This window comes from Stigmatopora nigra, chromosome 4 (genome assembly GCF_051989575.1).
Source record: "Stigmatopora nigra isolate UIUO_SnigA chromosome 4, RoL_Snig_1.1, whole genome shotgun sequence".
NCBI lineage: Eukaryota > Metazoa > Chordata > Actinopteri > Syngnathiformes > Syngnathidae > Stigmatopora > Stigmatopora nigra.
The window spans coordinates 12,523,972-12,539,612 of record NC_135511.1 but is presented as its reverse complement, the minus strand read 5'-3'; the positions used below and the strand labels follow the sequence as shown (position 1 = coordinate 12,539,612).

At 40.4% G+C, this 15,641-nt stretch overlaps 1 protein-coding gene across 2 annotated transcripts in view; it reads left to right on the top strand.

The window, feature by feature from the left end:
* Positions 1-15,641, top strand: part of LOC144195692 (tetratricopeptide repeat protein 28-like) — a 131,069-nt gene that overhangs the window by 27,325 nt on the left and 88,103 nt on the right. The gene's annotated exons all lie outside the window — the stretch shown is intronic.

Genomic DNA, 15,641 nt, shown 5'->3' with positions numbered 1-15,641 from the left:
ACTAGTAAATGGAAATAGGTGACTTAAAGATAATGCAACTCTCATTTTATAAACGCTGTACACTGTAGATAAAGATACATTTACTTGGAAGCACGGAAAACCATACCAAATGTACAAACTATTGCGTTTGTGTGCGTCCCATAATATTTTCAAGGCTTTGTGTGTGTGCATCTGGGTGAGAGCTGTGCCAACAGCAGCAGCATCAGCAGCTTCTGAGTGTGTTTTACCGTTCTCCAGGCATCGGAATAAACGGCCGGAAAGTGCATGGGCGACTATGGTTCTAAGTACAAAAACCACAAGGCAGATCAGTTGTTTCTTATTTCATAGCATACTGCACTGTGACGCCGAGTGGAAATGTGGCTTTAGTGTCTCTTCTCATTGCGCCTTTCCATTTCTTGATGCTGTGCCAGCCCCCTTGGCAGTTTGCCTCACAGTTGCCATGGTAATGATATCGTATCTCATCTATGTAACGTGATGTCTTATTATATTTCATCTGGGCGTGTGTCGCTATTTGATTTCACACGCCATTTGGTGAGCTCCTGTTGCCTTTTGTTATGGTGGGGGGGGGGGGGGAGTGCTACTCTGAGTGGCTAGCCGTGTAAAAATGCCAGCTTGCACTTGAGCAAGGGCGAGAGATGTGCACCTGTTACCGCCACACTGCATTAACCGAGTTAGTAAACGAATGCGAAAGACCTGCACCACCTCCCCGATCTCTTTGCACTGCACTTCCTCTCACTCTCTTTCGTCAGAACCTACGCCTGGCACCCCCCCAGGAGGGTTTGCAGCTGCTCCCCAGCAGGAGGCACTATTTTGTGAGTGTGTGTGATTGCATGTGTGTGTATGGGCTTTCAAGCCTCTCACGTAGAAATCACTTTTTTTTAATTTTTTGGCTCCATCTGTTTAGATAGTTTGGGAGATGTGCAAGTTGATGATGACTGTGCTGCTTTGTAGTCAACCACATTTCATTTTCCTCCTTAGACGCTTTTGTAGATAAAGCTTGCCGATCAATATCTGTAATGGCGTGTTTGAGAGCACGTCCTTTAGAATTGTCAGTAAGTACGCCCTGTATTTTTCTCCTCCAGTGCTTTGAATGCCTGTGGGGGGGAAAAGCGGCAGAAAGGAGGTAGCAATCAATACGCAATCAATATCAGCACAGATGCCACTGTCAAACACATCAATAGAGTTTCTCCAACAGCATTTTTTTTCTTCTTTTAAATCCCCCTTCTGTGTATTAACTGCCTTATATCGGCCCACTGGGCTTTTTGAAAAGGCTGCGTGCTTCATCCGGACTGTCTTTGCAAATGACTTCCACACACAACGTTTGACTCTGTAAATCTGTCTATTGAACCGACTGCAGCGGCTCTAATTGCACATGCAATATACATTAAATATGAAATCCTCACACATACTGAAATGCTAGTGTTTTGTAGGTGTGAAATAACCCATCCAATGTGAATTATTGCTAAAACCTTTTCTCCTTTTAAATTTGGCCTATAAGCTGCACAATCCAATTGGAAAAAGGTAACCTTAAAGATAGGGCACGTTAATATCAAACTCTGATAATTTGGTGACTATAAACACCCTCTTAAATAGGAATAAGTAGAAATGTGGCTGTCAGCACATATCTATGTATTTAAAATACCCCCAATTAATGAATAATACATGTTAGATCTGCTAGTAAGTAGGCTTATTCTTGCCATTTCTGCAGTCACGTGTTCTATAAAATGTTTCCATAGCATTCTAGAGGCATTTCACAACAGCGATTTTGAGCTATAACAACTAAAGTGATATTTTGATTGGATGGATAAAATCCTTAAAAGTGATATTGGTGGTAACCAACTATATTGTTGTGGCATGATGCTATATTCCATCCTTACAATATCTGGATTCTCCCCTAATTTCCCTTGAAGTTCGAAAACAAACCATTCAACAACCTCTGTACGCCCCAAATTATTTTACCTTTTCAACTCAGTTGAACACCATACGGTTGGCTTTCCAATTTCTCCTCCCGCCAAACTGTGCTGAAATTATAGCTTTGAAGTTCTCTTGTGTGCGCACTTAATAATGCTCTGAGAAACCTTCTGTTGGCTCCATGGGCGTGGAAGCCAGTGCCACAGTGATTCAGACAGTATCTCGTGTAAATTCTGTCAAAGCCTCACTGCCTTGTTGTTTGGATATAGCCCAAAGTGTGAAATATAGTGAGACTTTGCGTGCAAAGTAGTTTGTGCAAAGAGTGGCAAATAACACTTATTCTAAACGCACCCCCGCCATACTAACATCTATTGGGTAGCAGCTGCTGACTTTCCTCTTGCCTCAGGCTCCATGCCAGGCGTCTTGTTGTCACATGTGCAGATGCATTCAAGGCTTGTCAAATTTCTCTCCGTACATCCTCGTTTTTTTCATTTCTAGTGTTTTAATTATATCTATATCTATGCATGTTGCATTTCACACCCCTAGACTGACAACAAGGCGATTGACAACATTGTTATACTTATCTAGAAATGATTTTAATGCCGCCAAACCAAGAAGAATGACTACAAACACAGATTTAAGCAGTTTTGATCCAAGCAAAGCGAAACCAGATCGCACTTCAGAGTGAAACGTGAAGGTGTTCCCTTCCTTCTTCAACTCTCCTCTTTGGTTAAGCGAAGCAGATGTAGGTCATGGAGATTTGCGGGGTGACACTGCAGCTGGGGAGCTTGTTCTGGACTGTCATGGCTTCTCCGTATGCCATCTGGATGGGCTGATAGTGCCACCTAGCCAGTTATCCTCTTTAGGAAGCGGTGGATCTGCATAGTAAGAAGCCTCAAGTCCTTCGCCACCTTTTTGGCACGTGTCCACTGTAGCTGGGGTTAACCAGAAGAGGGCCAATCACATTTGTTGTTTCTTGATAGTGTTGTATATAAATGCCAGACACTTCATTAAGTACAGCTGTAAAGTATGTAATGTAATACCAATATATAAATTTTTTTATCTCAACTTTATTCCTTGGTGTCAATGTTAGTCATGCCAAAAGCTACCAAGTCCAAAACAATGAGATCATCAAGACCAAAGGAAGAAAGATAATCCATTTTGAAAAGCAATAATGACAGTATTTCCTCTTTTGTTGGAAATTAATTTTAAATATGGTACATCTGACAGCTAAATGCATTCAAAGCAAAACATTCAGAAAATCTCAAATCAAATATTTGTTTTCAACTCATTTCTCTAGTCCACCTAAAATTATTGGATTTCAAAGAACAACTGTGAAATAAAACACAATTTATTTAGTATTGGGGCATAAGCCAAAGCTAAAACATATAAAAAAAAATTAAAAAAACTTTTTTTATGGCCAGACTATGACATCAACAAAAGCTCAACTTTTGGGAGTCAAGTCAAAGACGAGACGGAGCCATAGAACATGTGGTCCTGAGTCAGGTCTCAAGTCTTATACCAGGGATTAGCACAAACCATATGACTCACACTTTGCATGTTCTCCCTACGCTTACATGGATTTCCTACGCCTACTCAGGCTTTCTTCCACACTCCGGAAACAGGCCTGAATAGTGTGAATAGTTATTTGTCTTTACATATGTGCCCTGCATTTGACAAGCAAACAGCTTGGCGACCCATGTCTTTTGTTGGGAAAGATTCCAGCTCAGCCGCAATGTTACGATATTACACTTAAGCAGGCATAATTTGTCTATTTTCAGGCAAAAGCCCCCCAAAAAAAACCTGCAAAGAGAAACAAATATCTTCTTTGACAGTGTCAAAGCTTCATTTGATTTCTGGTGGACAAATTGGTGTCCATTTCTCACACGTATAGTCCCAATTTTGCCAGATGATGGTTGTAAACTGGCAAGGACTCAACATTGAAAGCTCCCACAGCAGTTTTGAATCTTCACAACGCATTCATGCTTAGCTTGAACGCACTAGTTTTTTTTTTCTACCTTGAGGCAAGTCATGTTTCTTTCCGTTTCGGGGTTTTGTGCTTAAGCCACTGAGCAGAAATACCTGAATACAGCTGATGAGAAAATCCCCCTTTTCATCCTTAAATCGACTTCTCCTTGAGATGTCGTTTTACTATAGTGGATTTGCCTGAAGCTACGTGGTTGGTTGTGAAGCACTTTTGCTAAGTGCTGCGTGTAAATGAATGTCACACCTTTCAATTCAGGCTGAGGCAGCACTTATCTTGTACATTTGGTTTGCTTCATAAGTGTTATGAAATTCATTTGGGATCTTAATGAGGGCATAATCCTCTACTAATGCATCCACTTAAGTGTCATCCATTGTGGCATTGAAGCGTCACACTCATTTCACACAAGTTTGTTTTCCTATTAGGTACAATACGCAGTGCACTGTAGTTTTCAGACACAATTAAATCTGTGATTCCCCCAAAAAATACTGCACATTTTTTAATCCAGTTAAATTTATGTATAAAATTCCGGTTCTGACCTCAAATGTATTTTGTTGGAGCTATAAATTGTTCCAATAAAGAGTTAAAGATTTATGCTCAATAGTCATCAAACCCATGAATAAACTAAATATTAAATCAATTTAAAAAATAACATGGTTGCAATGTTAAAAGAAAAAATGCAGTACATTGATTTCCCTTCATTCAGGTGCCTTAAAGTCAGAAAAATACTGTAGACAGACCACATCTGATGGATCTGCACTGATCCAATATCTCATTTTGGTTGGAGTGACATTGTTTGATTGCTATACATTTAACTGTTTAAGCATTGATTTTTTTTTTCGTTTTAGTGGCGCCATGTGTCATCACGAGAACACCATTTCTGATACACTTCTTGTATTGGAACTCATTATAAAGTAGACATCCACCAAATGTGATGGATGATAAATGTATCACTTACAAAGTATATCATTATAGCATTCAGTTCTGCATGGTGTCATCTTTCTTATCGCCACGTATAGAACCTGACACCAAACCACACGTACACAACACGCAAAGCCTGGTTAAAAGACAATGGATGATTGATTCCCACAAATCATTTTCACATCTGTTGCACTCCTCCGGGATAATTTTGACGGATGCCTGTTCCCTCCAAGAGGTTCTGGAGAGCCAGCGGTGCAATGAGGACACTTTCTGGGATCTCACTATCTTCCAAGATTGCCTTTCGCCTAATATTACCTCATCATTTTTATCGTTTTATCCGAGACATGTTTAGAAGAAAGAGAAGGATGAATAGCCACTTGTCCGCAGTGATGTAAAACATTTTTCCTGCCGTCATTTTTTCCCCGCCACCTTCAAGCTCTGTAATTCACCTAAAACAGATGAGGTAATTAAAGTTCAACACGCAACTGTCACGCAGATGTTGACTGTTTTCAACCAATGTTCCCGCAATTGCGCACTACTCTCGTCTTCTCTGCGCAGCAGCAATCATATGGCGCGCAGTAAATAAAATCCAAATTTTTTTTATAGCCCTTTCCCCATGATGGCACCAGTTATGCGGCAGCCAGTGGCAGTAGCTCTGTCCACTCTTATGTTTTTTTGGGTTTTACAGCATGTTTTACATGAAAAATTAGAGGGAACATTGACATACACCTGCTATAACAGGTTTGATACTGATGTGCTCATAGCGAGCAATGATGGTGCGCTCAGGGAGGTTGTCTTTCTGCCCAGACCAACGAAAAATTAGAGGGAACATTGTTTTCAATGTTGTTTTGAGATGTTCAGACTGATGGCAACTTCACATGAAATCTTGTATAAGAAACCTACAAGCATAGGACCAAGTGTTCTAGTGCAACACACCATCTTTTCTACGCTATACTTTCTATACATTCAATTTGCTAAGCTTAAGAAATGGATGCACACATGGAGAATTTTGACACTTTTTATAACACTATAATAATTTACATATGGCACTGAGCTATATGACACAATGTCAGTTATTGGCATGTTTACAATTGTATACACAACAATTACAGTATGGAAAAACAGAACTTTAAAAACACCATACTTCGTTGCTAAGAGCGACTCAACAAACACTTTGTAAAGGCTTAACTTACCACAACAGAAGCCACTTGTCACACAGACAAATGCAATCTCTTTTTTTAGTTTAATAAAAGTCAGAAAGTACCATGTACTGTATTTTTTTCCAGTTTCAAAAGCCTTTAGAAGGAGTTCATATATCAAATAGCACAAAGCGTGGGTGGGAGGTGTCAACTGTCCTTTTTTCTCTCTCTCTTTTTTTTTGGCGTTGGTTCTGTCCAAGTCTGGTTCAGCTGCACAACACAATACTACACTTGAAAACAGATCTATATATTTCTACTGTTCCCAATATTTTGGTAGATTGTCCCATAATAGTTCTTGTGATTAATATGTTCGAAACAGTCTGACAAAAACACTGCAAGATGATTCGCAAGTTGTCAATTGATAGTTTTTATTAAAAATAAATATGCTTTTCTCCTCTATCACGCTTTGATGGCAACGTTATGTTTATGCTAACAGAGACAACATATTTTTAACTGGAGAGTGTCAAGTTCAGGTATCAAAAAGAGGAAAAAAAACAATTTGTATATCATTAGTCATTGCTCATTTGTGCCTTGTCTGGTTTTTTAAAATTATTTTTTGACATTTTTGTCATGTTAAATATGTATCGCCGGCTCTGTGATCATACTCAAGAGGCATCGGATAGACAGACAATTTTTATATCCACATACGAATGAGCTTAGATCGGATTTGCTGCTTAAGTTATTGTTTGGCCTTTGTTGTGTTTATTTTTTAGGTGTATGATTTTTCCTCTTATGATAGTTTCTTTCTCCTCTGTGTCAACTTATTACAATTTTTGGGCGCATAGCGGCTCATACAGCAGTCGTCTCAGTGAAGAAAGAAGCAAAAAGAACTTTCAAAATGCTTCAATGAACTTTTGTGTTGGCACTCAATGTTGCTTACTCATGCATACAAAACAAAATTGAAGCAGAAGATAAAATATATGTCGTTGTTTTGCTTTCCGGTTTCAAAAGCCATTGATGCCTTGCTTGAATTTATTTAAATACATCAGTGTAGAATCAGTCCCTCTCTTTGGCAAGTACTCTACAAACTTACCTGAACATCTCTGCTCTCTGAACAGAGCATTCTTTTGTAATACAATCTTTCTTGTATGTTTTATAATGACAAGTTTAAAGCGGCTATTTAGTTGAACCCTTGTTGGCACGGTGCTTTTTTTTTCTTTTATAATTCAAAGGAACTTCATTCAGCACTTGATCTTGTTTAGCCTTCTCACATGAGTCCAATAAATCCATCAAAAGCAAAGGCAGAAAATAAGCTCTTGTCACTTTAAGGAGCACGGCATACATCATAATATTACGTGGCGTTTTTAGTTAAGAGTTGACACAATTTTTCCATTTAACCAAGTGACAGGGGGCATGACACAGTTAGGAGGGGAAAAAATACAGTTGATTGAAGTCACCGTTCCTCTGATGTTCCTCGCTTGAATGCTGATGGTGTGACGCTGTGCTGTGATGAATGCCAAACATAGGCCGATGAAGTGATGAGTCACAGAGGAGTGTGTGTGTCAGTAGCCCCAAAAAAAACCTATATTTTTATCTGACCGGGATGGATAGTTGAGGGAGGGGGATGCTCCTTGCAGGCTGTGGGTAGTGATGGATGAGGAACGAGCGAGAGAAGGACGAGGCATGAAATAGAATGAGGATAAAGGACAGTCGTGGCTAGTATGGGGAGGAGGAAGGTGACTGTGAGACAGAGATGGAGAGACTTATAGTCTAGGAAGAATGGGGGTCACAATGAGACTAACCTACTCTCAAAATTGCTGATGTTTGCTGCTCTTAGCTGCCCTCTGGCTTCAAACTTGGAATTTCTATTGAGTCAGACAATATCACACAAGTTTATCAAGTATAATTATTCTTTTGCACCTGAAATGAAGGTCTGTTTTTATTCAAGTGATAATAGAGTACTGTTTATTATGAGAGAATGATATTGGCAGTTAAAAATAAAATGGTGCACTGCATCAAGGTCAATTTGTTAGCCTGTATATTGCGTAACTGTTGGTAAATGTCACGCCTCCAATTTGCTAATAAATCCAAGTGAATTTAGCTCTGTGTTCGTCACTCTTCAGTTTCTATAAATCTTTTTGCTACTCATGAAGACGCCGCTTGTGTTTCTGCTCATTTGGTTTTTCGTCTCTTCTTAGTTAAATTGGATCTGACAATAATCAACTGACATAATTTACATCGAGAGACGAAACTCGAACTTCAGGCCACCCTCTCACTATCAAAGAGTTACGCTTTTGATCACATTTGACTCTAATTTATTTTCATCTGAAACATATACCATTAGTGTTGCTGCGTTATCTCCTGGCTGACATATTTCTCTTCGTTTCCTCGAGGTGATCGCTAGTAGAAAGCAAAAACATGTAGTAGAGGAGCATCCTTTTGTCTATTGGTTTGTACTAGTGAGCACCATGTTTGTTACCAAATAGCTGAGATATTGGCGCCTTTGCTTTAGTTTATTGGTTGAGAAAGATGTGGACATGCATTGAAAAGTAGTGAGTACAATTCTTTCTTTACATATAATGACAGCATTCCAGTATGCTGCATGAAATTACTGTCAAAAAACATTTTTTTGTTGTTGTTGCTGAAGTTAAATAGAAAGCACCGTGTCTTGGTACAAAAGAGACCTTGAGATTCTGAGCCCTCAATCTCATAGTTGGGTCATTTCTATTATAGAAATGTATAGAATCTATATAAATGTATTTTCTCGCATATGGTCTTCTGTTAACCTTTTTTTTTTTAGGGGGGGACGCGTATCTCAGCATTTACACAGTTTATGTCGGAATGACAATTTGTAGCAAAGATGGCCTTGGCGTTTCACTTCATTGTCAGCGACTGTCAAAGCTTTCACAACGCACACATTCTGGCCTGATAAAGAAATATCTTTTTTACTTGACCTTCCAAATGGTCATTTAGAATGGAAGTAGTGCTGTGGGTTTGCAAATGACTGCTGACTTGTGGGTAAATGAAGCTTCCATTCAGGCTGCGAGCTGTCACCATCACTTTGAGAGAAGCTTGTATTCATGCCTGCACTCACACTGCTCGCTTACAGTAGCCCTTTTTTGTGCACACACATTTAAAGATTGGAGGCGGTGGCAGAAGGATCCATCAGTCATCGAGTCACGCTGGTTGCAGCAGCCCGAAAGGAAGAGGCGCCGTCGCTGTCTCACATGGACTTTCTCTCTAATCCATTAGCATGTCTGTCACTTCTCATCTCTCTTCGCTTGACTCGCCATTCATCCTGTTCATCCTGGTGGTGCCCGAACTTCCTCGGGTTGTCTTCCTGTCTTCAGGAGTCCAACAGTGAGGTGGGCTGTTACTGGGCGAAGCCAGATGGCAAGGGATAACCTAGGATCGAACAGTTCACTGGCCAAACTGGAAGTCGGGGATGGCAGACAGCAGCTCTGTAGGAAGTCTCCCTGCAGCCACATTAAAAAAAACACTTGTTCAGCGATACTAATTAGCTATCTTCAAAAGTGAAGCAGTTGCTTTCAGATATGAAGTCATGCTCCAAGTAGTGTAGCTTGTGTCCCAGTGCTCATGAAAAGTTTGCGGTGGACGCTGACAGGAGGCTGAGCCAGTATGGAATGAAGATGATGCAAGCGGAAAAGTCAAACCACCAAAGACGGGGAGACTTGACAGCGAGAACGCAAGTCTGCGGGGGCAGAGAAAAGGCTGCAGAGGTCTGATGAGAAGCGAATGAAGTGTCCCTATCCTTAGCAAGGCTGTCCATCTTAAGACCTCTACCTCCTCTTTGCCTCATCAGCTACATTTTATGTAGCAGTAGCCTGAGGATATCCCGCAAGTCTCCGCTTAATGAAGGATGGCTAATCATAAAGGGCGCTTTACACAACCTCTTTTTTTTTCTAAGGGAGGCAGGGAGCACAGATGTTTTACTCAGCCCTCTCCCAACACTAGCTGCATCTAAATGAAGTCATCCTGCTGATACATGAGCACCAGACTCTCTATTGGAGCTCACGCCGTGAGGGAGGACAACTAATTTTAGTGTGTACTGCCTTTCTTTTACCGAGTCGTGCAATTTTCCATTGCGTAAATCAGATTTTGGAGTTGAAAGAGAGACCTTTTTTTGTGGTTTAAGGCTAATTTAGGTGATTAACACCTGTTTTATCAAGGAAGATTTATCCAAATCCCACTTTAACCCCTTTGATCTCCAGTCTGAGTGATTTAAGAAGTGGACTGGACTAATCCCTTCACCACAGTGACTAGAAACCACGGCTACCTAATGGAACAGCAGGCACGGCGCTACATTGTGCAGAGTTCTCATTATGCCAACTTTTCACTTTCTTGTGGCGCGAAAGGATGGAGTCATTACAGAGTCTTTCTATGCATCACTCCTCTCTCCCTCACATAAAAGGGTTAATTTACATTTGATACCCTCACACAGGCTAGATCAGTAAGAGTAGTGAGAGCTCTCACTGGCATAATAAGCCTGAAGCATTAACGTATTATAAGCTGATCATCACGTAGGAATGTTCCGTTGAATTGAAATCTAATGCACCAGGTCAGGCCTTAGATTACATTTGTGGTTAAATAATTATCGTAACAAAAGGATGAGCCGCAGAAGGTTTATTGTAGTTAAATATTTGCGCAGTTATTATCTTTCTGGAGTCATCATCAGTCATACGTTTAGGCCGGTAATGTGCTTGTTATGATAACCAGTCTGTGTGTGTGTGTGACTTGAATGAGAATATGCAAGTGTGTGTGGGTGTGTAATGCTAACACATGACTTGAAAGGAAGAAGAAAAAAACTAGTCAAATGCAAGGAAAAGTTTGATTGGATGAATACAGCGAAGGTGGTGGGAAGAATGGTCATTGGGGGAAAAAAACAGCAGGAGTTCTGGTTTGGGGTTTTTCTAAATGAATGACTGCAAATGGGTGGATTTAACCACAGAATGTTTTGGAGTGTTTTTTTAAAGTGCGAGTGGATGCTTATATTTGTTTTCATTGAAGTGCATTGACACAAACATATTTAAATACAATATCCTGTCGGATCCCCTTTATTTAGCGCGCAGTCTAGGGGAGGACCACACAGAACGTAGAGATCATGTATTCTAGTTTGCGGCAGCGTCACCGCCGCCACCGCCGCAGACGTCGACCATCAGCGCCGATTTAACTGCCGGTTTGATTCAAACAATATGCCAGAGCTTTTTCATCCACGTCCAAGACCACTGAATTATTAAACACACCATGAAAACAACAGTCCATTTCTTTGCACAATGTCTCACAAATCTCTAATGGAGTAACTAGAGCCCTCCTTCACCACTCTAATTGGAAATTCAGACCAAGTGGGATAAAAAAAAATCACATTTTGATCACCTCATGTAACACCCTTTTGCTTGAAAGCCCATGCAAAAATAATTACCTAAAATTATGCTGGTATAGTATTTTGAGGAACTGTTTGATTCGTTTTTTAAGTTTAGAATGGAGTTTTAAAGCTTTTATGTCTTGTCTTGAAGATTAGATTGTCTCACAAACATGATTTTTAAGAACAGTTTTGTACCTTTTTTCAAAAATTCCTGGTCATGCAATTAAGGGACTATCTTGGTGACCTGGAAACCAGTTGGCAACCTGATGGTCATTGGTTGTGGATGACTGGTCTTGACTAGCTGGGTTACCAGGGAGTTGAAGTCAATTCTAGTGGTTACATTTGTTTGATAACTTGGGGAAATCTTAGAGATGTCACAGACTAATTCCTGGAGATGTCACAGCCTAATTCCACCCAGCAATGAGGCAGTTTCTCTGCAAGGTTTATGTGACCTTCAAATCCACTTTCAGAGACATAAGACAAGTAGGAAATACATAATTGAGTTGCTCTGGCATGATATGGAGATTTTGTATTCAGTTGTTTTGCAACCTTGTTTTCTGTATATGAATGTGAATCACTGTAACCAATGGAAAAAAAGCCACACATTTTGGCATTTCCTGCACTAGCAAACAAACAAATTGATTAACAGGTCTGATAAGTCAATGTAGCTTTAGATAAGAAAGAAAATAAATGTGACTTACATTTTCGTGTAAAAATACTTGAACTGATACTTGTCACATACTTGAAAATCTGAGTGATGACTTGTTTTGCCTTCAGTCTCCTGCGCCCTAAGACTGCTTCCAAAATGAATCCCCGTGTCCCCTCTGGACACAAACAAATACGATTGAAAATGCTTTTCAGGTCCCCAAGCATCAGCCTTCGCTCGGGGCATGTTAGGTGGTCTCAACATGTGACCTTCCCAAAGCAGGGCTCTCTAACATCTCACCCCATCCATCGTTATTAGGGGACATGGATCTGTGAGGGCGACTGCAGTGACACACACCTAGCTTGAAGAAAGAACTGTGCAGGGAGATATCCTTACCATGCACAAAGGCGTGTTTGTGTGATTGTGTGTGTGTGTGTGTACGAACGCATCTATGTCTGCGTGTAGAACTGCAGATATACTGTAGGATCCTGGGACTAGGAGATATGCACAGGCTCATTAATTAGAGGCTCTCATTATCCCCCTTAGGGTTCAGACACTTAATCAGCACCAGGGTAAGACGAAGACTCACATGTGCATGTCCCCCATCCCGCCATGTCCATTCTGACATGGCATCACTAAAATCAAGGAGCGGTAAAAGGGTTCAATGGATGTAGATGTTATTGGTATTTGTTTGTTTCAGTGATGTATGACACAACAAAGCACGTGGCTGTCATTGCCGTTGAGCACTTATTATTTTAACGTTGTAAAGCGATTGCAAATGAATTCATTCGGCTGACACTTCAGAGTGGAAGCAATTTGTCAAACATTGGAGATGAATTTACATGCTAGGGTTTCTAACACATTTGTTTTTAGGAATGTTGTCCTTAACACACGGTGGTTTTGGGAGTTTATTTTCTCAATTTGGGTTCTGCCCACAATTGTTATTCATGTTAAAAAATGTTACAGTACATTTCGTCACATTGTTATGCTTTTGGGGTGGATTGTGTTGTCGTAAAGTATTTTCTGACATAATTAACTCTAGAACTCGTAGTTATTTTTTTACACCCAGTGAATATATGTTAAAAAAACAGTTATCTTACGGATGGGAATTCTTGTTAAAGGCTGGTTTTTACAATAGAATAAAATAGGGCAGATGGGGATGGCCAGATAGCATGAAGCAAAATTTCAGTGTTGGTCCTTAAGAGTCCGTGTGAAAATCAATTTCCCTCAAACAATCAGGAGAGCTTTTTGGAGTGCTTTTCATCTCATTCCAGAGTTTTTTTCCCCCTGTATGAATAACATTTTTTACCCCCCTCAGCACCGTCTGAACGTTGCATGTTTTACATCTTGTTGACGATTAGTATGCAAGCAGATGCAGATGCACGATGCATGCTAGCAAATGAGCTACTGCATAAACAGTTGAGGACTGTTGGGATGGTTTGAACGCCAAAAAATCTGTAGGCAAACTCACTGTCTAATTGTTGACTGTGTGCTGATGCACGTCATTGTGCTGATGGCCAATTAGGAATAAGAAATCCTTGAGCCAAGTTATTACGTGACTCCAGTAGCCCACTTTCAGCTTGCCATGTTTACATACATTCATTTACTCTATGTTAAAGGCCATGCTATTTAAATTCAAACTTAATACGAATGGTGTGCAGTCAAAGTCCACAAAAAATGGTTCATAGTTGCAAAAATTCTCAAGTCATACCAATATAATTGAGATTTACTCATGAGGGCATAAATGCTTTCTCAAGGCACTTTTCATATAGAGACATACTCCTTATGCATTAAAGATACCTCGTGGGACCCCGAAATGAGGTAGCGCTCTTGTGCTTGAGACAAGGACAAATTCCCTTTATGCAGGCAAAACCTTGGACGGAACCGAGGGGACAATTCAGTAAGGGGCCATCTGCTTCAACTTGTTGGGTTGAGTGAGTGAGGTAGAGGGTTAGGGAAAGAGAAAAGATACAGAGAGGTTTAGAGGCTGGCATGAGATAAAGCATGTTATGATGTTAAGCTCTGAATTAGAGATAATATGATTGTTGTCTCTGTCTTTGATGCCAATATTACTGTTTAGAATCCTAAGCCTAGATAGCACAGATCTGGAGACGTAGTAGGTATTGACAGGGGAGGTGGGGAAATCAATTAGTAGCATGCATAAGTGAGTGTATGTACAGTAAATAGAGTATCATAGAAAATTCCTTTTGTTTATTAAAATGCACTTGATTGGATGCTTCTGAATCATGAATATGTAATGCTAGGATATCGTTTGGAATCTGATGAGTCGTAATGATAAGTGAAGCAGCCAAAATGATGCTCAATTCATCCAATCGGATCCGTTGCTTGGAATGTTTGCAACAGGACGGCAGAAAGACAGCTCTTAATATGGCGGTGTGTCTTATTTTAATGTATCCATCCTCTGTAATAGCACATAGTGGAAACATTTTTGAGGGTGTTTTTGGCAAGAACAAGAATGGGAAGCACACGCACATTTTTCCCAAACAGCTCCGAGCTCCGCACAGTGAAAGAGGAGTTTTTTGTTTCCCTCTGAAGCTCGAACTCTGATTTCCTGTGCGGCTCTGATTGGAAAAGCAGAGGCACGCGGAGGGAGCCACTTCTGGATGGAGATGCCAGATGACAGGCTCCATTCTGGGTGCACACAGAAGTCGCCTTTGATTGATAATCAAACATATGCCTTTTATCAAAACCCCTCATACCTATTTTACAACATTTCTCTGCTTGAAAGAGAACATATAAATGTTAACTTTGGGCAGCGCCAGCAGGCACCCGTTGAAAGGTGCCGTATCATTATTTATTGAGCATCTAAAGAAGGTGGAAGCGAGTTAGTTGCAATGGGTGCCATCTGCGGGAGGTAATGTCCAACTTTTGTTCATGTTCAGCCTTGTGGATTACAAGTGGACACCCTGTGCACAGCAGGACTTCACCCGTGTGGCCATATGTCAGATCAAGCCCCTCCTCCGGCTGCTCTTTTGTTATCCCGCTGACCCAAGTATGCACCCCGTACCCCTTTGACCCATCATATTGACCATGCTCGCAGCTCCATAGTGTCCATTACCAAAACCAATTTAAATCACAAGATTATTGTTTAAAACTCCCCACACTAGCGTTCTGTATCGACCACTTCTTTCATTGGCCTTTCTGCTACATTGAGATAACACCTTATAAATGAAGCCTAATCCCGTTACAGTGTTAATTTTGTCGCTTGTGCAGCAATGACGTTCATGTGCTCTTGTAAACATGGTTCCACATCAATAATTGCTTGGTGATTGCTGTGTTTTGGGACTGTGGCAACCGACTGCATCGAGTTAGTGTTGTTCAGAGAGAAATATTATTTAGTTCAACATGTATAGAGGCTGTTCGTTTGGAAATAGTTTTAGTTGTTTTTCCTTATTCTCCACAAGTCAAACATGACTATAATTCTTGCCAATAGTATATACTGGAAGGCTGCAGGTAAAATATTATGTACTGTTTATGACTGCTGTTCTTAGCAGGGGAAAACATGGTCCTCTGAAAATGACGTGATTGGACCCAATTTTTGATAGATTTCGATTTCAGATCGGAGACATTCCTAGTTATATATTATGACTGATGAATCCCCAAAATGAGTTTTTAAGGTAGAAGCAACACTTTTGT